A 26,083-nucleotide genomic window follows, 5' to 3' on the forward strand; every position below is an offset into this window, starting at 1 on the left:
AGTAGTTCCAGCACTTATGATCTGTAAAGTACTACTGCTTTCTTATTGCTGAGTGAAGAAGACAGAGGGTTTTTTTTCCCGTGGACAAAGGGAAGGGAGTGTATTGGTAAAGGTGGTTGTCACCTGGCAATCTTTTTTCACAAAACCCATCTCTAGTGTCTCAACGAACACTCACAGGTTAAGGTCATCAGCTCAGAACACTCTTCCCCAGCTACTGAAAATTTTACCTCGAGCTTTTTCAGCTTCTGTAATTGATGAGTATAACTGTCTTGACAGTTAAGTGATGAACAGGGCTCTCTAAACTAGCCAGGTCCCACATTCTTTGAGGTCTTAAAGATGCAGATCCAAGAAATGAGCACAGTCCTGTTGAGAAGCAGAGGCATTTTTCCCACCTAGCAGCACCAGCAGTGTTTGCTCTTAGAGGGCCCTGAATAAAAGCATGAACATAGACATGGACATGTGCTTTGATGCTAGCCAGCAAAGCTGGCCTGGCATGGTGAGGGAAGTTCATAGTGTAACATTTCAAAAGAGGATGCAAATGAGGCTCAGGAGGTATTTGAATCAATCAGAATTCCTCTTGGAATCCCCACTATAATGCAATCCCTGCTGCACCCTCCCTAGAGAAGACTTAATGACAAAATGTAGCCATCACTGTTCAGCAGCCGCTACTGTAAATTGTGCACATTGAAAGTTAATCTAAAGAGAACACTGAGTAACATTTCCAATTTGATACAGTGCCAGTTGGCATGGCAGCACTGAGACCTCACTGTGGGGGGGCATTCCAAGTCATAGCTACTCGAGGCTACGAAGAGGAGAAAACAACATTCCTTGTGAAGGTGCGTGATGAGCAGGGAAATAACTGAATGATTTTTTTCAGAAAGCAGCCGTGTTAGTCTGTATCCGTGCCACAAGTCCTCCTGTTCTTCTTTTTTTGAATGATTTTTGTATGAATGGGTGCAGGCCTCTATGAGCATGTCTATGCTGCATCTGAAAGCAAGCATCCCAGCCCGGGTCCACAGACTTGTGCTCGGGGCTCATGCTAGTGCTCTAAAAATAGTTGTGAAGTCTGGGAGTGGGCTTGAAAGCCTGAGCTCCAGCCCAAGCCACAATGTCAAAGCAATGTCTACCCAGCCATTTTTAGAGCACTGGCACAAGCCTCATGAACATGAGTTTGTGAACCTGAGCTGGGAGGCTCACTCCCTGAAGCAGTGTAGGCATGCGCTATGTGCTTATGATGGGTGTGATGGGGTAAAGGGCAGTACTGGGCCCAGGTGTCCCTGCCTCTCCAGCCCTGTAGAGAATGCTCCACCTGGAGATAGGGTTGAAAAGGGAGCAACACTGCTCAGAATGGGGGAGGCAGGGAAGGAAGACAGACCTCCGTGGAAGGGTCCTGTCCTGTTATTTTGCTCTTTCCTGCATAAAGTTAAATCTGACCCTATATCTATAAATGCTGTAGATCTAAACCCTGTGCTGCTGCATATGGGTGTGGCTGTAATGTGAGCAACTTTCAAATGGTACATTTTGTTCTGAGGAAGGCTCTGTACATATATGACCCTATACAGGCTCACAGAGAGGCTGCAGAGTAAATATTTTCATCACAGACGGTTCGACTTAGACTGATAGTCATATCTCCTGTTGCGCCTGGGCAAACATGACCATGCCAGGTAATTCCCAATAGGATGAATATTTAATTGCAGGAAAATATTTTAAATAAACATTTGAACGGTGTCATTACAGCTTCTAAAATACACACAATGACTTTTGGCAGCTGGCCGCAAAGATCCCAGAGGTGAAGTTCTTGTGGGTGTGGTTTGATTCTTCTTTCACACAGTTGTGATGTTATGACTTCTGAGATGTGTAACTTTCTGTGATTCTCACATAGTTATCAAATGCAGGATGACATTTGGTTGCTGTATGTAGAGGTCAAGGACACCTTCTCTTCTGCTCTTTTGGATCTCTGAGATTGCATGGCCAAGCTGCACTAGATTGACCCCAGTGTTTAAATTTTTCCACCTTTCACCATGGTAATGATGGGTAAAAGGCGGGAATAAAACAAGGCAATATTTAGGATGTAAATTCCTCTCTTTGCTAACCCTGCTGAGGAAAAAGAGCATCCAGTAATCATAAGAAAATATAAAGAGCACTGTCAGGAATTTGTGTTTCAATGTTGACATTTGACAAGTCTATTGTAACCTGCTCTTTTGCAGGAAATATGGGGAAATATAGCCTAAATTAACCTACCATAAGGTGAATGCACATCTGGTTGGAAAACCATACACAGAGAATAGTAAATCAATGGTTCAGAGTCAAGCTGGAAGGTCATATCAAAAGCGGTCCCACGAGGATCTGTCCTGGGTTCTGTTCGAGTCAATCTTCATAAATGATTTGGATAATGGCATAGTGAGTACACTTATGAAGTCTGAGGATGAGACCAAACTGAGAGGCATTGCAAGTGCTTGGGAGAACAGGATTAGAATTCAAAATCTTGACAAACTGGAAAAGTGGTCTAAAATAAATAGGATGAAATTCAATAAGGACAAATGCAAAGTACCTACACTTAGGAAGGAATAATCAATTGAACAAATACAAAAGGGGAAATGACTGCCTAGGAAGGACTACTGCAGAAAAGGAGGCTATAGTAGATCACAAACTAAATATGAGTCAACAATATAATATTGTTGCAAAAAAAGAACGCCATTCTGGGATGTATTAGCGGAAGTGTTGTAAGCAAGACATGACAAGTAATTCTTCTGCTCTACTCAGCACTAATAAGACTTCAACTGGAGTACTGTGTCCAGTTCTGGGCACCACACTTCAAGAAAGACATGGACAAATTGGAGAAAGTCCAGAGAACAGCAATAAAAATGATTCAAGGTTTAGACTCTAGAGCATATGACATATGAGGAAAGATTGAAAAAAATGGGTTTGTTTAGTCTGAAGAAGGGAAGAATGAGGGGGGGACGCGATAACAGTCTTCAAGTACATAAAGGGTTGTTATAAAGAAAAGGGTGATAAATTATTTTCCTTAACCGCTGAGGACATGACAAGAAGTGATGTGCTTAAATTGTAGCAAGGGAGATTTAGGTTAGACATTAAGAAAAACTTCCTAACTAAAAGGGTTGTTAAGCACTGGAACAAATGACCTAGGGAGGCTGTGGAATCTCTGTCATTGGAAGTTTTTAAGAACAGTTTAGACAAACATTTGTCAGGGATGGTCTAGATAATAGTACTGCCTCAGTGCAGGAGACTGGACTAGATAGCTTCTTGGGGGCCCTTCCAGTTTTACATTTCTATGATTTTCTATGATTGTAGATCTTAAGCAAATGATTCCATTTAGCACATGTGTTTCATGAAGACCTGAAAAAGATTTTGCATTAAGCATGTATGATATCCTCTAGTCAAATTTCTCTTTCTGTGTGGGTAGTTATATTACTTTCATCACCAAAATATTTGTGTGCTTTATGAAATTACATAAATGCATGCTAGTGAGCTACACAAAAAGCTGTGCTTGTTTCCTCTTTTATATGTCTCAAGGAAAGAAATTGTCTAGAACTTCATTCTTCTTCTAATACTCTATTTTTATTCTTTTCATGCCTACTCAAAGAACAGGGTCAGCTGTGTGTGGCTTTGTCTTCATTACAAAAAGGGTGTTTTTACAGCAAAATAGCCATTTCAAGGTAAAACCCTAGTAGAGACAAGGTACAGGGAGTTTTAACTTGAGGGAGCTAGCTGAGGAAGACCCTATACTCCACACGTGTTTTGCCCTGACTAGCTACATTGAGGTAGAAGTTACAGTACTTTATATCCACTAGCATCTTACACCAAGGCAGCTATCTCAATGTAAAAACACATACTTTTTGTGCAGTAAAGAAAGCCTGTGTGTGTGTGTGTGTGTGTGTGTGTGAGAGAGAGAGAGAGAGAGGGTGGATTTGGGGTTGTTTGGGCAACTTTTTGTAGAGTATGTGTGTCATAGGGAGGCTAGGGAAAGGATATGAGTCTTGCGTTTTGCTATGCAGGTGATCGAATTGGGGTTATTCTTAACTCTTGTCAAAGAGAACTCTGCAGTCAAGGGGCAGCTACCAAAATGTGTTGGTGGGGGTGGGGAGATTCACCAGCATAAAGACCAAGGGAAGGCAGCATGTACTTCCCTATTCAGGGCTGCTGGGCAGTGGCTTGGCCCTGGCTCAGCTTTGTATCTTCTCAGATCTGCACCCCCTGTTGCCATAGCCCTATGGGATTTGTGGCAGTGGGCATTTGCTGGGGCCTTGGCCATTCCTCCTTCTCACCTTCAGACTGCAAATGATCCACAGACCTGGATAACTTCTGTTCAGATGTTTCTATAGTACAAAGATGTTTTTTTTCCCCATTTCTTATTACAACATAATTTTGGTCCGAGTCTGATTGTGGGGGGAAGAAGAGAAATGGTAATGCAGTATAAGTAGCCTCTTAGTTACCTGCAATGCACAATGTCTATATAGATTGAGCAATGTCAACAAGTTTACCAGCTCCATACAACCATCCATATGGAGTGGGCTCATTCCTATAAGAAACAGAGACTGATACTACTTAAATCATTTGCTTCCATCTGGATTTTACCTTTTCCCGGTTAAATAGCATGGGCCTGATCTCAGTAAAATGAATGCAAATCTCTCATTCACTTCAGTGAGAGTGGCCTTGAGCCCTAATTTTGCAACAACAGATGCACAGAACATTTGTACTCACTGCAAGTAACAACATGAAGGATGAAACAATCCCTTAAAAGGCTAACGTGCTCTGAGCCAAAGCAATTTTGTTTAAACAATCAGAAGCCAGAATAATGCTGGGTTGAGATTTAAATGTAATAACTAAGTTTTTTGTGCTGACACTGAAATACACACATGCTTTTTCTTCTCCTAAATCAAAGAGGAAAACCCTTCCCACTTCTTAAAACTACAAGGGTGTGTGAAAACATCATCAGAGCAGCTGCCAAATGAAACAATCAGCTCATGTGCTTGTTACCTGCTTCTGTTTGGCTGATCCATTTGTAAGATAGGATTTTTGTCATAATATCAAAAATTAAATTGGATTAGTATTAAGTTTTTATTTACTATTTGATAAGTACTAGCTAGGTGCATGGGGCTGTACAATGGCCAAAAATAGACAATCCCTGACCAGAGGAGTTCACAGCTCAGAAAACAGACACAGAAAAAGCAAGACACACTGGGAGACCCAGAGAAGGGAGCTGCTTGTTTTTGTTTATTTTAAATGTGGAGCTTCATAGTCATTATTCAAGTATCAGGGGGTAGCCGTGTTAGTCTGTATCTACAAAAACAACAAGGAGTCTGGTGGCACCTTAAAGACTAACAGATTTATTTGGGCATAAGCTTTCATGGGTAAAAACCTCACTTGCATCCGAAGAAAGCTTATTCCCAAATAAATCTGTTAGTCTTTAAGGTGCCGCCTGACTCCTTGTTGTTTTTATAGTCATTATTATTTCACTTCTCGTGTGGGCCTGAAGAAGAGGTAATTATTTAGGAGGGATCTGTGGTGGGGTCCCTGGAGTGTAATCTGGATTGTGGGATTGCTGAGCCCTCCAAAACCCACCGGTTTGGGGTATCCCTCACATTGTGATGCTAATGTCACGCTACAAACCTCTGGCAAGTACTGCACTTATACAGACATCCACAGGCAGGGACATACCCAACAGTGTTACATGAATGATCTCCCAGCCATTCATGAACCATCAATAGACTCCATCCAATTCCCCCAGCTCCACAGTCTTGCATCCCAGAACTGTACCATCTTAGTCTAAGCAAGAGCTGAATCAAACAGCTTTTCTCATCCTGACAGATGGTACAAACAGGTTACAGTTCCTCAATACACAGGCTGGGACTCCCTTCCAGCCTGTGTCCAAATTTCCCCAGTTCAAAGTCTTTGTCCGTGAGATGAGATGGGGTGGGGGAGAGAGGTCAAGTGATGATGTCACTGTCTCTCTTTTTATACTTTCTTCCAACTGCTAGAAAGGTCCTTGCTGTGATGTGGGGGTCAGGCGGTCTCCGTTGGTCAAGCAGACTCCATTGTGTACGTTCCTTCTCTTAAGGAGTTTCTAAAATAGTGGATTACGACTGATTATCGATGGCTGCTCCTTTGTTGTAACTGAAAGGCTGGTTGTGAGTGTTCCCAACCGCAGAACATATTTCAGTAACACATATAGCAATACTTCATAACTTCCCATACAATGATAGCACATACAATCCAATAGGATATTAATGTTCAACAGATTAAGACTTTTAAAATTCCACCTCATGAGGCATAATTTGTATAAAACATATCATAATTTTAATTGACAGTGTAGGTTCCAGGGGTCTACTTTGAGGTTTGGAGTGCTCACAAGATGGATATGAATTAACTTTCTTCCAAGATTTCCTTTTGTATAACCTCCCCATCCTTTTACTACCTGATTATTGCTTGAAAGAACACAATGGTTTTTGACTTGTTTGCTTGCATTCTTTACAAAGATTTTGTGGGGTAATGCGGACTTTAATGTTGAATTGGCAGCCAGTAATATCATCAGTCAAAATCATCCAGATGTAGTCCCATTGCCTAACAGTTACATCAAGATAAATTTGGTCCTTTGTTTTTGAATTATGGAAAATTACAAGTATTACATGATTACACTTTACTACCCAGAATATTAACTGTGTATACTTTTCAGTAAAACTCTTTTTATACCTGCTGTTAGTGTATTCTGCAGACCAAAGATTCATTATTTTATTGAATATGTATTGTTCAAAAGGATTCTGCCAACTGCTTAATCAGAGGGGGTGTGGTATAAACCTCATAGTTTTGGATTATTTAAAATTAGACTGGAGAAAACTGGGACTTAAACTTGGCAAAATGCTATTATTATTAAACAAAAAGAAGCCAGTTAAAAAAGCCATTCTGCTGTTTTCCTTCCCTTCCACTAAATAGAAGAAGCCAGAAGCTCTTCAGAGCCACTCAGCCCAGTTTTCTGGGCAAATTTTTGATTTTCTTGGATTATCATGCAAATGAGTTTTTCAAACTACAGTGCTTTGTGACCATGTATAGCAGGGTCCAAACTGTTGTAACTTTTTCTCACTTACACCATTTGCTCACTTACACATCCCCATTAGGCAGAGGTGACATCAGCTTGGACACTGAGTTAGCAAGAGAACTCCATTCACTGGCTACATTGATATATTGACTGCAAGAACCAGAGACAGGATGGCAATAATGACAGGACAATGAACCACTTGGCAGCAGTATGCAGGTAGTTGGACAAAGGAAATAGCTGTATTAACTCTACTTCATGCTTCTTAGGCCTCAAATGAAGTATTGTCCTGTTCTGGATGCCACATTTCAGAAAAAATATGGCCAAATTGGAGAATGTCCAGAGAAGAGCAACAAAAATGATTAAAAGTCTAGAAAACATGACCTATGAGGAAAAATTGGGGGGAAAATGGGTTTGTTTAGTCTGGAAAAGAGAAAACTGAGGAGGCAGAGACATAACAGTTTTCAAGTATATAAAAGATTGTTAGAAGTAGGAGGGTGAAAAATTGTACTCCTTAATCTCTGAGGATAGGACAAGAAGCAATGGGCTTAAATTGCAGCAAGGGCGGTTTAGGTTGGACATTAGGAAAAACTCCATAACTGTCAGGGTAGTTAAGCACTGGAACAAATTGCCTAGGGAGAGTCTAGAATCTGCGTCACTGGAGGTTTTTAAAAAGAGATTAGACAAACACCTGTCAGGAATGGGTCAATTTATTATGTAGAACTACCTAGAGTGCAAGGGATTTGACTAGATGATTTATTGAAGCCCCTTCCAGTCCTACACTTCTATGACTCTATATTTCCCATAGCAGTATATAGGGTTAGTTTCCAGTGATATCCATTGTATGTGCCATTAGTAAACAGGATGGTGCAGTGTTCAGCCAATGTAGAGGTGCCTGCATCACTGTACACATCTTGGCGTGTGTGCATAGCTGCATATCTGGACAGTAAAAACACGCAACAGATCAAATGTGCAGTGAGCACCAGTGAAGAAGTGCCTGATGGTACAAACTCAATTACTTTTTGACAGCATTATAATATTGGGTAATGAGGAGAACACAGCAGTTGTGCTATAGTTAGATTTTAATTAATATTTAATACTTTGTCTCCTGAAAATCTACTTGAAATATGAATTCAGTTCAAATTGGCTTGACACTGTAATGTGGTTTGAAAACTAGCTAGCTGGTTGTAAACAGAGGGTAATGATAAAAAGCAGTGTATTGAGTTGGAGAGAGTGTCTACTGGGGGTATTCCAGGGTTTGTTGATACATCTGGTCTTATTTATCCTCTTCACAAGTGATCCAGAAGAGGAAGTAAACAGCACATTAGTGAAATGTACAGATTATATTAAATTGGAGGGAGCTGCTGGGACAGAGAAATAATACAAGGTATCTAGAGAGACTGGAAATGTGGGCAGAAAACAATAAATTGCAGGGGAGGTGGGGGCACCTAAATTGCATATATTCAGTAGGAAGGAGAAACTTGGGAAGAAGTAATGCTCAAAAAGATAAGGTAGGCAGCAAACCAGACATGCATTTGCAATGGAATATAGCTGCTAAAAGATTCAGTGCAGTTTTGTGCTAAATGTACAAAGGGATTACATTGCAGAGCAGGGAGGTAGTAGTTTCTCTACATAGACCACTGGTGCATGCACACCTGGAATGTTACATTCAGTTTTGAGTAGCACATTCCTAGAAAGATACTGAATTATTATTTGGCATACGCAATCTGGTCAAGCCAAGCCACAGCGTTCTTATCAACAATATTCAAGGCATGAAGACTTCTAGGAAGTTGAGTCATTTTGCAGCAATATGTGTCATGGTTTGTGGCTGCCCACATTGACATAGTGGGCTGTCTCTAAAATGACATTGAAATTCCACTGCAGCACAAATTTCATGTCTGGCATGAAACTGGTTCAGAAAGCTCCATTGCCTTCACGGTAAATCAAACCCACGTTAGTGTTGAGTGAGGTCCAAGACAAGATAATTATTTGTCACTTTCTCTGTGGACCATGAAGCTCACCATACCTCTACTATAAATCACTCACCCGGTAAACTTATCCACAACAGGCACCAGGAGTGCAGACCATATGGTGGATTAAACAAGTCATTAATTAATGGTAGAGGTGGGATACCATGCAATTTCATCATGAGCTTTGCTATGCTGTCCTCTCTGCGAGCACTGCATGGAGCAATAGAGAATCAGTAATCACGATAGAGGAATAGATTTAAGTGTGCCTGAAATAATATACATGGTGGAATTAAGTTGTACTTTGATCATTGTGTGAGATAGTGAGCCCATACTGGAGTGCAGTTCACAGCTGAATACCAGAGTGACAAGGCTGACGTGCATAACGTTTGGGCATTGGCACCCCATGTCATTCCAGCCAGTTTTCCAAGCAGGTTGTTGCACATTTTGACCTTAATTGCTGTGTTTGTAGGATGGTCATGATATATTAAAGTTCTATCCAATGTGATGCCTACATAGACCAGCTATGAATCATGTTTTATTCGCTGACCATTGAGAACTATAATTATATTATGCACAAGTGGGCAGAGAGCTAAGTGGAAGACACTTGACATAGTCTTACTGCCACTTGGTATCCTGAGCCACTGACAACAATAATCGGCCATAGCCACCATCTTCAGAACACTCTCAAGTATGTCAAAGGAGTGTGACTGAGTTCTGAGGCATATATCATCTGCATTAACAAACTTTCGAGACCCAGTATATGGTAGGTCATTTGAATATAAGTTGAATAACTAGGAGATAATACAGATATTGACTTTGGCCATTAGGCCACGCTACCCCAAGACTCAGAGTAGTCGCTCAGACTTGGCTGCGGGGCTATAGCAACGCTTACCCCATCAGTTTGCATCTTCCACAGAGATGATGTTTAATGGGATGGTTATGACAGTGCATTCTAAGTACTCTGTAAAGCAGCCCCAGTCTGCCTTCTGGAAGTTCCATCTTGACTTCTATATGGTCCTTATAATAATAAGATACATTCCTATCTGCATCAACAATGGATGATGATGCCTACGTGGAAAATCATTAAGTACAGTACACACCGCTGGCTTCAGGTGATCGGCAAACAATGTAACCCAGCACATGTCTAGGCGGTAGTCCCTATTCCAACATACTGAATGGAAGGTACCACGCTGCTTAGGGTCATGGACCGGTGCAAGATCATTCTTTGTTGCTCACTCCAACAGTTGTTCACCATTTGGGTCTGCCGTCGCATAACCCCACTTGCTGTGATGACTATTAAAGTTGCCAACATACACTGCTAGATGCTTAAGCCTTGGGAGAACTTGTGGACCCTATGTTTCACCCAGTGGCTTATATACGATTTGCGATTTGAAACCCACCAAGTTCAATTGTGTCACAAAAGGGTGAAGATTCTACACGGAGAGCATCCAATATGTCACTATGGATGTACGTGGCTCAACCATCTTTTGCATGAAGATCATGACTTAACAGATCAAACCCAGTTACCTTAAACTGATGTGCTTCATTCAGCGCAACATGAATCTCTTGTAGACAGATGACATCAGTTAGAACTTCCTTTGCCAGAATGCCAGTAAATTCAGGCTTGCCATCAGACAACCCTTCAACATTCAGCTGGATGACCTTAAGTGCCAGACTTATGACTAGAAGATACTGAATAAAATATAAGAAATTCAGAGAGAAATGGGAAGAAGTTCAATGGAAGTTAGGCTCCTAGACACTTGAAAATCCCAGTAGAAACTGATCTGCCTCTATAGACACCTAAACACCTTTTAAAATCTGGCCCCTAGAAGCCCCTGCAGTCTAGACTGCAATCAGACTCATGTAGGTGTACCCACACTTGTTTTAATCCAGCTAGCTTGCTAAAAATAGCACTGAAGACATGGCAGCATGGGCTAGCAATACAATTATGAACCCAGGAGGACTGTGCAGGCTTGTACAGGCTGTGCTGAAGTCTGTGGAACTGTGTCTTCATTGCTATTTTAGCTGCATTATGTAGGGTACAGCTAGTGTGGACATGTATACACAAACTATAAATCACCCCTCCGATTACAAGATACACATATCCTAAGCCTCATTGAAAATTAATGGGATTTAGGGTCCTATGTCACAAAGACTTCTGAAAGTTGATCCCCAAATCTTTATCTCAGGAATCGAACCTGCTCCCATTAAAATTAATTGCAAAACTCCTATTGACTTTAATGAGCAGAATCAAACTTCTAACATTAAATTTCCTCTTTTGAGTTCAAGTCTAGTCCCACAGGGACAGATTTACCCTTCAATTACACTAGTGCAAATCCAGAGAACCTCCTTTAAAGTCAATTTTGCCCTTAATGTTACTACTTCGTGGTATGAAGACTATAGTATAGAGTGTACGTTGATAATAAAATATTTTGCAATACAACTTTTACGGATAAGCAGTAAAGTTCTGCTGGCAATTTCCCCTGTGTTACTAATGTATTACTGTTATCATTGGCTTGGTATATATTTTTTTCATAAATAGTAACTACATACAGTACAGGACTTTAATGCCAAGTCAAAATGACTGTAACACAATTCTGTTCTTTGTAGCCTCTACCAAGTCGTATTTTATAGACCTATATTTTTATTTCTATTCTTTCCAAAGTAATGTGTTTCCATGTGTTGATATCCATAAATGTCGTTTTCCGATAGGTTCCTCTTTTTTTAATTTGGTCGTGTGAAAAAAAAATTAAACGTGACAAATTAAAACATTTACCAACTTTGATTCTTTCTCTTTTAGAATATGTACTTGCATTCAAAAACAAATTATATATATTAGGACTAAATCAGAAATGACAAAAATGGTAGCATAAAATACACATTGACATTGGCCATCTCATGTACCTCACGCATTGTAGAAGTGTGTAGTGGAAAAAGAAACTTGCAGAAGGATTTGAGAAAGTGTAAGAAAAAGCAGGGTAGCCTACTTACATTGTCTTACCAATGTGCAACATCACCATGTTTCTCATCTCTGAATTTAGCCCTTTGATTCTCAGGGCCTATTTCTCTGCTGGTATAAAGTAGCACAGATCCTTTGGACCATCAGTGTGCAAGGCTGCAAACTCTTACTCGCACTATAATTCTTTATTCTTGTGAGTAGTTCTATTGAGAAAAGGAGGTTAGCAGAACCACTTGTGTGAGTAGGTTTGCAAGATCAGGCTATTATTTGGCAATAGTTGTAGGAGTAATTGTTTTAGAATTATTTTTGTTTTCTGGTCCTACAATAAGTGCAATCCCTAATTTAAAGAGTGTATTTCTTGTTTTGGAATCTTTTTACTGCACACTAAAACAAAAGCAAAACATACTTTTTGTGCTTATAAACTGTTTTTGATCTTTAATAATTGATACCATATTCGACAAAATATTTTAATCCTACTCATGCAACACTTAGAAATGTCTGAAAAAATATTTTCCTCCTCTTCTCTGCTGTCAATTTAGTACCTTCAGGCTTACAGAGTGCACTGTTATAAAGATATGCAAAATAAATGTTTTACTTAATCAGTTGGTACTGCTAATTACTTGATACTGTCAGCTATTGATAGCAATTTTATCTATATTTTAATGCACTGTGATGACTTAAGGCCTTGATCCTGCTATGAGCTCCATGCAGACAGACCCTTTCTCCCACACTGACCCCATCCAAGTCAGTGGGGCTCCATGCATGCACGGGGGTCTGACTGTGCAGAACTCAGTGTAGGACTGGGGCCCCAATCCAACTCCCATTGAAGTCAGTGGAAAGATTCACATTGATTATAATGGGGGTTAGATCAGGTCCTAAATGAGACAATAAATTATTCAAATCCAGTGGCAAATTGTGTTTACAGCATCACTGAGGAGGCCACACCTTGTCAATGACTCCTGTAACAGAAGGAGTACAGGGTCTATTTGATTTGCTTCACACTTCGCTACATGCCGTACAAAGTCAACTTCTCTCGAGCAATAGATTCCATGTGGTACTTCGCTATTGTCATTTGATGCCCAACATTTACCGCATTAAAATGACCTTTTATTCTAACAACACTTTTTAAAATCACAACACCCTTAAGCAACTTGGCTTCTAGAGGCAGAGTTATTGTTACAATCGTGGAATGTAGTTACAGGTGGAAAATGAGTCTGGGACCAAAAAAAAAAAAAAAAAAAGAAGCAGCAGCTCCCGCCCTCCCCCATCCCCATATCCTTAATACTCTGTTTTTCTTATTCCATACTAGCAAAACCCAATACTTTTAAAGGAAAATTTGGTTCATGTCATTAGGGGGAAAAAATCAAACGACTAAAGGGACTTCAAATAGGTGCTTTGTACAGTCAAGCTTCTCCAGTCCATTCTGCGTTTCCATATCTTGTTGCTAATAGCACTTTGTTTTTTTCTGCCATTCCTGCTTCCAGATAGCATTGGCAACAGTAGCAAATGCTAACTTAAATGTTCCCATGATTATTTTTAATGTAGGGAGTTTAACCAATTAAAAGGGATGTATTTACGGCGCCCTTTCAAATTATATTTAAATATATGTAGCCAAGTATAATTGTGATTGTCTGTGTCAAAGGAATCTTTGAGGAAGTAAATCTTATTCCATTATATGTAAAGTGGCAGTTGTCCTTTCATAGCTTTTTAGGGTACTCAATCCTAAAATGGCTCTTCCTAGTCAATGGAATATCTATGAAAATGATATTTTGATTTAAAGCTTATTTTTCAGCTGTGGTAGTTATTTATAATTTACAGAGCACTAGGACTGTACATGTCACTTTACAAAACACTTCGACAAATCCCCTTTACAAAATTCTTACAGTCTCGGACAAAAATGATATATCAGACAAGAGTTCACATGCAGAAGGCCTGGTGACTTCACTAATGAGTAGTTCAGTGTATGGCGGCTGTGTATACCACACTGCAAATCACAAATAATAGTAATGGAGACGAGACTAAAGGAGGACAGGTTGGAGGGTGGGTTAAGGAGAGAGACAAACATTAGGCTGCCAGATTATCTTACTCCCTTATCCCCTCCAAACCTACTGCAGAAGTTGACTCAAGTTTTAGCAGATAGTTGTTATACTGCTTCTCCCTGAAGGCTTAGACCACCCAAGGGACTGATGGGCATTTGTAACTAGAGGGGCCCCTAGCAACATGGCTTCTGTTGAAACAATGGTATGTAAGGCCTGAGTGACCCATATCAAGCAAATCCCCTCAATTATGTACTCAGAGTGGAACCCATCAGTGTGCTTCATTGAGGGCAGAAGGACATGGCATGTGCGAGTGAAGAAAACCTGATCCCTCAGAAATAACTATTACTACTATATTCTAGGATTGAACTTCACAAATTTCCACTCCCCTACTAGGAAATAACCTGCTTTGGTTGTAAAGTACTTTGAGGGCCCATTTGGATTAATGGGGTTATATAATTGAAACATCATTATCACAGCTAAAGAAAATTTTCTACCCTCTACTTGTGGTTTCTGTGGATATTGAATACTTCCTGGTTCAGGTCATATCCTGATTCTGCATTCAAACCAGCCTTGGATACTTGTTTTCTGAATCAGTGGAAAAGTATCAGACTGGAAAAATTTCATTTTCCATAACTGGCTAGCACTGACTTAATTCTTGCTCAACAGGAGTCAGATTTGTCTTGATGCAACGTCTATTTCCATTAGGGAAACCATCAAAACTACTGCTTCCAAGGATTGAGAGATGAATTACATTGTATCACAATGAATCATTCTTCAGCTTATTTAGCACCGCTTCATGCATGATAGCCCAGGATTTATAGATAAACAAAATCAACCTTTCTATATCAAATGATTAGTACCCAATCCCAATATATATGTTCTGGATTTATTTAAAAAGTCAGTGGACCAGATTCTCTAGTTTGCTCCCATGACTTTGAGCTACTCCAGGAAGCAAAGCAGTCATAAACCCCACTTAACTGGCTGGTTAAGCCATGTCTACAGGTATTCTGCATCACTAGAATGACTCAAAACAGCCAGAGTATACAGGTAAATCTGGGCCAGTACTTACAGACAAAACAGGCCAGGTGAAATAAATGGTGTTATACTATGGATGGATAAATGGACTCCTGGGCCATGAGTAGGACTCCTAGATGCTACTGTAATAAAAATAAATAAATAAATAAATAATAGAGTCGTTTCTTAGATTGTGAACTCTTCAGATCCAGGACTATGGATGAAATCCTGGTCCCATTGAATTCTGTGGCAAAACTCCCATTGACTTCAATGAGGCCAGAATTGCACCGCCTTTTTGGTGTGTTTTTACAATGCTTAATACAATGGAGTCCTGATCCTGATTGGAGCCTCTGGATACAATGAAAATATAAATATTAAATAATAGGTTTTATCTGTAAAGGCAAGAAATAGAAGTGTGTGAGAACATGGAAGATAAAAGGAGGGAGGACTTATCTATCTGTCCCACCCAGAAGCAGGCTAAGGAGGCCAATTATAAATAAAAACGTTATTTTCAAATCTATTTCAAACTATATTTATGGTCAGAAGTGCTAATTATTTTATAAGCTCTCAGCAAAATGGGAGTTTTCCCGTATATATTTCTAAAGCTAATACAACAAAATACACCTCCAGGAAAAGTTTTATAGCAAAAAGTATTTATATGTCCCCCAATACCATATTTCTAACTGTTTTTGTGATGTTGGCCTATATATAATGACAAAGAACTTGCCTACAATTAAGGTAGGAGAGTCTCAGGGTCAAAGCCAACACTATTTTTCTTCCTTTTTGTAAGATTTTCCAAGTATCAAAACTGTTACCATGTTCTAATGTGATGCAAAATATTACAAATAAGAAGCAGCTACAACAAAACCTGAAAATTATGTTCTTGTTCCCATTGTGGCTCTGATTTTAATAGGTACAGAACTGAGCTAAATAAAGCCTTAACACCAAAACTCCTTTTGGTAATGCCTACAGGACTCTCATTTATTTCAATGGAAGCCATAGTTAGTCATCTGTGTGCAACTTTTTATTTGTCACTTAGGGAAGGGAATCATTTTTCTTTCTTTCCTGGTTCACTAATTAAGATTCATAATGAAGAAGACAGCTCTCTTGCTGGGAAGTCATTTCTCAATAGAGAAGGGCTTGCTTTGAAGATTTTCAGTATCTGATGAAAGATACAGGGGAGATTCATTTGTTTGGATAATTTTTTTCTAAATATTGCTAATTAATTATTCCTTATTGCTATCCATTTTCTCTGTAGGTTCACCCCTCTGTTAGTCTTTACTACTGTCTATAAACACTAGTGACACTAGTTATTTCAGGAAGATGTTTTTGTTTTTTTGATATTTTTGCATTTCAAGTCAGGCAATATTTGTAACGACATGGCATGATTTTGAGATTAACATTACAATGACAGACTTGAATAATCTATTTTCAAGTCTGCATATCTCAGCGGACCATGCAGTGTTCCTATAGCATGAAATGACATATGCAGATGGGGCACCAACACCGGGTTCTTTATTACCCAACCCAAGTGTTTTTTCATGCACAGGAAATACATTCTGTCTAATGAAGCAATGGGGAGTCAAAGACTGTTCCAAAGTTTGGTTTCTATGAAACAGGAGGAGATGTACAGTAGCTATAGTAGACAACCCAGTATGAGAATGAAGGTATTAGTTTAAAACAAAAGAGATTTCACTCCTGCTCCATTTGCCATCACAGAAAATATGAAACATTGTTTCCTTGGCCTTGAATATATTATCTATGACTGTGCATGAAAGCTACAGACTACTAGCTCACTGTCTTTTGGGATTTTCAGACATGTTTTTACCAAATGAACATATGGCAATGGCATAAAAGAAAGAGTGTGAATTCTGGAGTTGCTGTAAAACCAATTGATGCACTTGGATAGTTTGGAAAAGTACCAAATTGACAGATGGATTCCAAAACTACAACTTCTAATTTAATTAATTAATTAGATCCTATTTTTTCCTCACTATTCAAGTTCATTTCTCGATTTCCTTACCGCAATCTGCTTTGACATTAATGAAGCAGATTCTGATCTCAGTTACACCAATGCAACTGATAGAAGAATCTGGCAAGCTACATCTAAACCACAGTGGCTTTGTTGTGATGGTAAAATATATTCATTGTGCATACACTGAAACATGAATTGTATTGGAAAACAGAGTTATTTTTTACAACTAAGCAAAACCCTATGTATAGAAATGTGTCACATAAAAGTTATTTTTAATTCCAAAGATTCTGGCAAATACTCTTTGGGATTTCTGGGCACATATGTAGAAAATTCTGCATAATTCAATTTGCAGCACCTGCCAATGTCACTCCTAGCCAGCCTGTTTCTAATATATTTTAAAATATATTGTTGTCAGTACTGTTCCTTGCAAACAGGAATGGATACAATAAGCAACTATTATTTGGCAGATAAGAATGAATGTGAAAGAGAGACATGATCATTTAGAGATACTGATGGATATGAAGCTCTTGAAGTGATCACTTCTATTTAATAATCTGCCCTAAGAACCGAATCTCTGTCTAGCCAAGATATGCCCTCAATAAAACTGTGCCTATAAAGTTACTTTAAATACTATTTTTTTCTCTTTGCTTTTATTCCAGCCTACCTATGCCATCCCAGCTTCACTATAGCTAGAATGGTTAGCTCTAAATGCCTGTTTCCTTGGTGATAAGGATACTGTACCAAAGAAAACATTTGGCTTGCTGCCCATCCTACTCTCCACCACCAAGTGAACATAAACATCAGCAATTAATCATAATAATTAAATACAAGCACCACAAATATTAGCTGATCTCTTCCTTGGAATTTAGGTGTGACTTCAATGAGGACATCTCACCATAAATAAAGTGAAGCAAGTCTGTAACACCTTTTCAGGACTGGGATTTTTTGGGTCCAAACATGCAATCTTTAACTGACATCTGGGTCTGGAAATCAAACCCCTCAAGCCTTCACCAATCTCAGTGGTACTCCTGATCTGAATATGGACTGCTCTCTTGAGTAAGCATGTGCAGGGTGGATCCCTTAGTTGTATTTAATCTAGACATAAAAGGCAAAATGTAGTATAGTTGTTGTCCCTCATAAATTAAAATGCTTGGAATTTCTGTCTCAGGTTTATAATTATGGACAATTCAGCTACTTGGAAGATAATTAATATTAACTAGTGTTGCTGTTATTATCTACATGTTATCACAAGCCAAGAGTAAATTACTGTGGAAGAAAGATGGCTGTTATGCAATAATATGGTTGATGTTTGAAAAATTTTACTGTGGGATTTGACTGCTAGGATTCTTTAATTTAATAACATATCTGAATAGTCCTCATTTGGAAAATAGTGACAAACTATGTACTATAGTAAATAGATAAAATAATTACAGCGAGGGATACTGAGGACGTCTGAGTTATGATTGCCTCAACTGTCTTGGTTTATCTATATTTACTTTAAAAGCTGGGAAAACTGCCTGCCAGCCCCCAAACTGGAGGGAATTAATTTTCATTTGATGTGTTTGCTTGCTATTGTAATGTGTACGAATAATGGAAGACTGCACAATAATATGAGTGGGTAAAATTTTGAAAAATGCCTAAGTCACTTAGGTGCCTAAGTCTCAATGGTGCTTAGGCAGGTTTTGAAAATGGGAATTAGGTGCCTTAGTGACCGAGGTGCTTTTGAAAATTGTATTCAGTATCTTTACCTACTTCCTTATTATATCAGAAGCAGAGGCTAGGGTAAATTGCTTTGTTCTTGACTGTAGAAGGTATGTTTTTTAATTTTCCTAATAAATAGGTTCAGTTCATCCCTGGTAGAAGCATGTGGAGATACAATTCAGTTAATCCCAACCAGTACAAGACCTGATGAAGAATTTGATTAAAAAGAGAGAAATCTGTTCAGTTATGTGCATTCTCTCTCCAAGATACGATTAAGCCTTGAGTGTTTGGGATTTTATCTCCTGTGTCCATTCATCATTGTCCAGTCCTGATTTGATGGCAGGTTGCAATGTAGCATGAGGCTCTCTCTCCCATGGCTGTCCTTTCTCCCAGGATTATTTACAATATAGTCTGCCGATACCAGGAAGAACTCAGCCCTGGCCTTTTTGTAAAAAATATTGTTTGGATTGCACATTTATATGAAAGTTTTTATTGTGATCTGAGTATAGTGTGATGTTTTTGAAAATGAGTAGAGATGGAATGAGCCAGGGATGATTGCTTTTGCAAATCCTCAGCCATTATGTTTTGATTTTGCAAGTGTAAAATGACCCTTTGTGTCAGTTTCAGTTTTGAATTCATGGTCTACAGTCAGAAAGTAGTGAAAGAGGAGAATGGTAATTTTAAATCTTCAGCCAAATTCTGCTTTGGATTAAACCCCATACCCTCAGTTGTGTAGGTCAGGAAAGGATTTGGCCTTTTGTGCTTATGTTAAAGGAACTCTCTTCTAGTAAAAAAACTATACAGAAAGAAAGGAAAAGCATACTTAAATTTTGTACTTGGAAAAAAAGACCCCAGAAAAGCCTTAAAATGCAATTTAATAGTGAAATGAATAGGCAAAAGTGCTTCCATCTCCTGGATTGATAATAGTGCTGCAGAAGTGCTTGCTTGATGATTGTTCACACAAACATGGAGGTGATTGTGCCTAAAATATAATATAGACATGCTTTTGTGCTGGTTTAGATAGACACCAGGTTAAGGTACCTTTGAAAATTTGGCCTAAAATATTTGAGAAATGAGTTTGAAAAAATTGTGGGATAAAAGTCATTTTTCTGTTGAAATTTGATTGCTGAAAATAATAAAAGAAAAAAGAATTCATAGTTAATCAACTGCCTCCCTTCTGGGTATCATAAATGAAAGTGTTGCCATCAGAAGAAGCAGATCAAAACTTGTTTCACAGCTTCACAGCTGGAGGTCATGAATATGAAGGAAAGAGTCATCACAGTTAATAATAATCTTGTGGATAAGAAACCTTTTGGTGAGAGTGACTAAGTTTGGAAGTTCATTATTTCAGAACTGAACTAGGTAAAAGGAGTGAGGAAAGTATGGAATACAATGATGTTTAGTATCCTCCTTTCTTTTAAAATATCTGCACATATTCATGCTTGGTGCAGGTGAAAAGGGTGAGAAGTTAAAGCCACTGTTTCATCTCCCCTAATCCTGGGGTATCTAGAGGCCATAACAGCTCCAACACAAGTTAGAGCAGAAATAAATCTCTGGGAAATGTTCTCCTGGCTGACTCAGGACTGCCAGAGCACACCCAACACATGTCTTCTCAATGCCCTTTTTCTAGCCTTGATGTTCAGTTTATGCTGGAGATGGGAAGAATGGATGGCATAAACCCATCTAAGGATTGCCTCATGCTACGGCAATCCTCTTAAGGCTGGTTTAAGGTCATTGCTCCAGTGACACACAGGAATTGGGGGTGGGCAAGGATCTGACCCATAATTTTTAAAGAACTTCTTCCACATTTGTTTCAGTTTACTTACTGGTAAAGCTGTTGGTGACTCACCACTGTTCAGAATCCTCTCCAAAGCAAACAGATTAAATTATACTAGGTTTCTTCATTTCTCCCTCCTTCACTCAACTCATCTTTCTATAAGTAACCAGTTTAACTAAAATCTACCTACTAGGCTCAGCCTAGGCGCTGCTATCCTCTTTGAAGTGGGAGTAGATTAAAGCACACTAACTGTTAATGCACATCAGCAGGGTCCACATGGACACTGCGGGCTAGCATGAGGTGGCTACACTCCCCAGATTGCCGGGGCTACATTTCCAAAGGTATTTAGGTGCCTAAAGATGGAGGTAGACACTTAGCAGGATTTCAAAAGCAGCTAAGCCGTGCTAGCATGAGCATATCTCCTCATGCTGGAAATCAAGCCTCCAACTCCATGTGTAGAGGTACACTATGAGACTTAGGCTTCTAAGTGGTGGTGAAGCACTGGAATAGGGTGGTAAAGCACTGGAATGGATTACCTAAGGAGGTGGTGGAATCTCCGTCCTTGGAGGTTTTTAAGGTCAGGCTTGACAAAGCCCTGGCTGGGATGATTTAGTTGGGGATTGGTCCTGCTTTGAGCTGGGGGTTGGACTAGATGACCTCCTCAGGTTCCTTCCAACCCTGATATTCTATGATTCTAAGTGCAAAATCATTTTTGGGAAAATGCAATTTAGTCCCTGCCTGGAAGAGTTACAGGCTAGCTGAGAAGATGCAACAAGAGGTTGTGACAAACCATTTGAAGGAGCAGGGAAGAAAGAGTGAGGGAAACACAGGCAAAATACGTACACATCTAGATGGTTTGAGGTTGGGTAACTAAAAAATGATATACATAAACAAAAAATAAAATATATATTAGATGTCTGTATAGGCTAATTACCTAGCTGTTACCAGGTGGTAATTTCCTGTATGTGTCACATTAGAAATTAATCTTGAAGAGGGATTTGGAGGGGGACAGAGTATAGTGGCTTTCTGAACTGCTTCAGAGAAGGTATTCCATACATGTGGGTGATTAAAAGAGCAAAGATGCTTGTGATAGCAGTGTAGATAGAGAGTAAAGAATGCATTTTAAAGATATTATGTAAGAAAAAGTGGCAAGATTCAGACAGTCTGGATGTGCAGGTCTAGAGATGGGCAGAATCAATGACGAAGTTAAGGTAACAGGCCAGAGTGACTTAGAGTATGGTGTATAATGAACAGTGACAGTGAAAGAGGGGAATATGGAAAACAACAGTACAGTTTTGGCCATATTAAGGTTAAATCAATTAAAAGAGATTCATGAAGAGATGCTAAAGTGAAAGGCCAATATATAGGCTTGGATACAGGGAGTCTAGCCAGAAGTGGAAAAGAAGATTTATGAATCAGAAGCTGAGAGATGTTATCTAAGGACATGTCCCTGTGAGACACCTATGAAAAGTGAGGGAGAAGAAAGGCAGGAGTGACTGAAAAGAGATGCTGAGGGCACAACCAGAGAGGGGGGAGGAGAGCTAGGAAAAGATGGAGTGATGAAAGTCAAGGAAGGACAAGATTTCAAGAGGGAGAATATGATCAACATTGCCAAAGGCAGCAGAAAGGTTAGGAAGGAGGAGGATGTAGAAAAGACCTTGAGAATAAGTCACTAGATACTTCAATGAGAGCAGTTTCAGTAGAGTGGAGAGGGAAGAAACCAGATTGGATAAGATCAAGGAAGGAGGTGGAGGAGAGGAACTTAAAGCAAAAGTTTTAGATGGCAAGTTCAATGAATTTAGCATTGAAGTAATGAAGGACCATGGCATTAGAGTTAGAAAGAGAAGTGAGCTCAAGACTTTTTTTTAAGGGTGGGAAGGATTAAATTATGAGGGGAAGGAACTTAATGAGAGTGTGAGATATAGGGGAGGGAAGAAGGGAGGAAGCTTAAGGGCAAGAGAGGTCATGAGGCAGAAATGGATTGCTGCAATAGATGGAAAGGTAAGAGGAGGAAAGCAGGACAGAAACCGCAGCATGACTGACAAGGAAGGTAGGAGAAAGAGATGATGGGGAAAATGGGGAGATTGGAGTGGTCACATCAGATCTTGTCACTTTATCTGAAAGATTCAGAAATAACCTTTGCAGAGAAGGAACAGAAGATAGGTAGAGGTGGTTTTAGAAAGAAGTCAAAGGCATTGAACAGGTGCCTAGGACTTCAGGTGTGGGATGCAGTGGGGGAGAGGGGCAGAGGTGGAGAAGAAGAGCTGCTTGGAAGGTGGCAGAACTGAACAATGAAAGAATGAATTTGTAGTGTAGGAATTCCATGTGATTATGAGCTTTTCTCTAGAGGTAATCGGCAGCCCAGGAACAGGAGAAGAAGAAGCCAAGGTTGGGAGTTGGTGGGCCATGCACTGCAATGGAAAAGAGGGGCAAAGAAGCCCAAGGAGGTGGCAAAGTGGAGCAAATGGAAGGAAGAGGAGGAGACAAAGAGTGGCATAGAAGTCCTTGACATTGTCCTACGACTTTACCTCAACACTCTTCCAGAGGAATGACCTCTAAGGCAAGTTCATTCTCCCTTCTCATTCAATCCTCTGCTAAGTCTGGCAAGAAAGATATATGTTTAGTGCTGAGAATTTTGGGGGGGTATTTACCCAGTCAGCAGAGTGCACTGAAACTACCACCTCCTTTCACATAAACCACTCAAAATCATTTCCCTGGGCTGGCTATGTACTGTTAAGCTAGAGACACTCTGTAGCCTATTACCAATCTTTTGAGGCATACCATCCCTCAAAGAATTAATGTATAATAAATCTCAGAAAGTCCCCAAAACAGTTTAAAAGAACTCTTGATTTTCATTATATTGTCCGTATCTTAAATACTGGTCACAAAAGTAAACCACTTGAGCTCATCCACACTCTGATTTATCTAACATTTGGTTACTGGAACAAGCTTTTCTTCTTCTCTTCATTTACAGGAAACCAAAAGTGGGATTCAAGCACTTCACTTACAGAAAATGACAACTTTGACTGAAAAATTAACTTTTAACAGTTCACAACCACAAATTCCGAGATGGTAAGCAGTTGGAAATGGGGCGGGGAGGTGGGGACTTGCAAGGCATGTAAAAAAAGCTTTTCCGGCTGATCTTAAAACAAATTATAGGAATTGGCTTGCTTTTGTTACACTTCTTCCAAGTTGTGAAAACAATCCAATGAATGGCCGCTTGCCATCTGTTATAATAAATTTCAAACATACCTCATAATTCCATTTTCTTCCACCCACCTTCTTTTTATTTTAACCTCTGAACTTATTTAAAATAAGAATTTTGATTATTACAAAATGACTGCTATTCTCAAAGAATTTTCCAGTTGTTAAGGCTTCACTTGGATGCTAAAAGCCTGCGCCCAATTGCACTCTTTTATATGAGACTAAGTCCCACTGATGTAAATAGGAGTTGCGTCACACAATTGAAGGCTGAATTGGGCCATTTGACTCTGATTTTCAGAAGGGCTGAGCACCTATCAGGTTATGTGAAAAATCCACACCCCTGACAGATGTAGTAGCTATGCTGACCTAACTCCCAATGTAGGCAGTAGGTCGATGGGAAAATTTTTCCATTGACCTAGCAAGCACTTCTTGGGGAGGTGGATTAACTACAGCAAAGGGAGAACCCCTCCTGTTCCTATAGTGAGTGTCTACACTGAAGCAATACAACAGTGCAGCAGCAGCTGTGCCTCTTAAGAGTAGACATACCTTCAGTTTCTCTAAAAATCAAGACACCTTTGCTTAGGTGCTTATATATGGATTTAAATTTCCAATTTTAGGCACTCAAATTTGAAAAACAAAATGGCTAGTATATATTTACACATAATAGTGCAAATGTGTATCTCCTAACCATTCCTTTGTCTGAAAGTCAGTCTTGAAAATGCCAGTGTTCCAAGGCGAACTCTTAGAAACTGGTATTTATATTGCTCATCAGAGGTTATATATTTATTGTCACAATCAATTGACTTCAAATTATAACTGATATGTGTTGTATCTACATTAACAAATACTATAAAATAAAAAAATCCTCTTGAAGTGGTAAAATGTGCCTTATTAGGTCTAGTCATATAGTTTCCAATGTCCTTCTTGATAAGTTTAACTCTTCCCCCAGATCTCTTTTAATATTGCCCTTCTTGGTGTTTATTGACTTCTCTCTCTCTCTCTCTCTCTCTCTCTCTCTCTCTGTGTGTGTGCTTGTGCCACAAATATTTGCTGGACAGATATTTGCTGTAGTGTTCACACAGCTTGTACTCCTTAGTTGATGGGCTGAAGAAAACTGATCATTAGAGGTGATTTATGGAGATCGTTCTTTAATTCAAGTGCTGTAGACCTATATTTTTGGAGCAGGAAGTCATGATTGCTATTTCTGCTACATTTATGCTATTAGCTGGTAATGTTAGATGGTGTCTACTTGGCCTATGGATCATTACATACAATGTGTTTAGCAAGAGCAGCAAAAATCAGATTAACAAGAGAGGTGAAAATACTGCACTGATTGCCATAGGACAAATAATCTAAGCATATATAAAACCTTTCAACCACATTTTTTTGTTGCTGTACTGCAATTTGCCCTCAAGAATAACAGATGTGGATTTTATTTGCAACACCTTTTGCTAAAGAGGTAAATTAAGTTACAAATAGTTGTTTCTTAAAATTTTGTGGCAATGCTAATGGTACCTTAATCATAACAAAGGCGAGGCAAGGTGGGTGAGGTATCATCAAACAACTATAACCCATATTTGATGGGGACCCTATCCTGAAATAAATCTTTCCTGACTCCCTCTTCTGACCTTCAAACAACGTCCCCCCACCTCCATTCACCAAGTTAATCAGAAGCAAGCTCCCCACAGACAAGGATGCACCAACTCAAAGCAGCACCAGACTCTGCCAGAACCAGTACATACAAAACCTGCAGACATATCTCCATTGGTACAATGATCAACGCCCCCCACAACACACCTTTCAAGATCCATAGCTCCTACGCATGCCTATCACAATATGTGGTGTAACTCAACCAGTGCACTAAATGCCCCAATAGCAACTATGCAGGTGAAACCAGACAGACAATCACTACACTCTCGAATTAACTCACACAGGAAGATGATAAAAGACGAAAACACCCTATTACCTGTGGCTGAACACTTTTCACAGAGTGATCACTCAGTTCTCATCCTCAAAGGAAACCTGTACAACACTTTCAAAAGATGAGCCTGGAAGCTTAAATTCATAACTTTGCTTGACACTAAAAAGCATGGTCTTAAGCCATAAATCCAGTGCCTTTATTATTGCAACAATCTGTAACCCCCTTTTTGTCCTATGATTATAGGGGTGTTAATGGGCCACTTAACCTTGAATGGTCCCTTATAATATGTGCTAACTACTTATGCTAAACTACCTGTTCAACTTTTAATTTAACTGTGACACTCTGAGTACATTTTCTAAACCTGAAGGGAAGCTTTGTGTAAGTTTGAAAGCTTGTCTCTCTCACCAACAGAAGTTGGTCCAATAAAAGATATTACCTCACCCATTTAGTCTCTCTAATATCCTCGATTGAC

General features: G+C 39.4%; 1 protein-coding gene across 3 annotated transcripts in view; it reads right to left on the reverse strand.

The window, feature by feature from the left end:
- LOC101951641 (CD99 antigen) overlaps positions 1–26,083 on the reverse strand; it is a 514,232-nt gene that overhangs the window by 21,311 nt on the left and 466,838 nt on the right. The window lies entirely within an intron of this gene.

This window comes from Chrysemys picta, chromosome 1 (assembly GCF_011386835.1).
Source record: "Chrysemys picta bellii isolate R12L10 chromosome 1, ASM1138683v2, whole genome shotgun sequence".
Lineage (NCBI taxonomy): Eukaryota > Metazoa > Chordata > Testudines > Emydidae > Chrysemys > Chrysemys picta.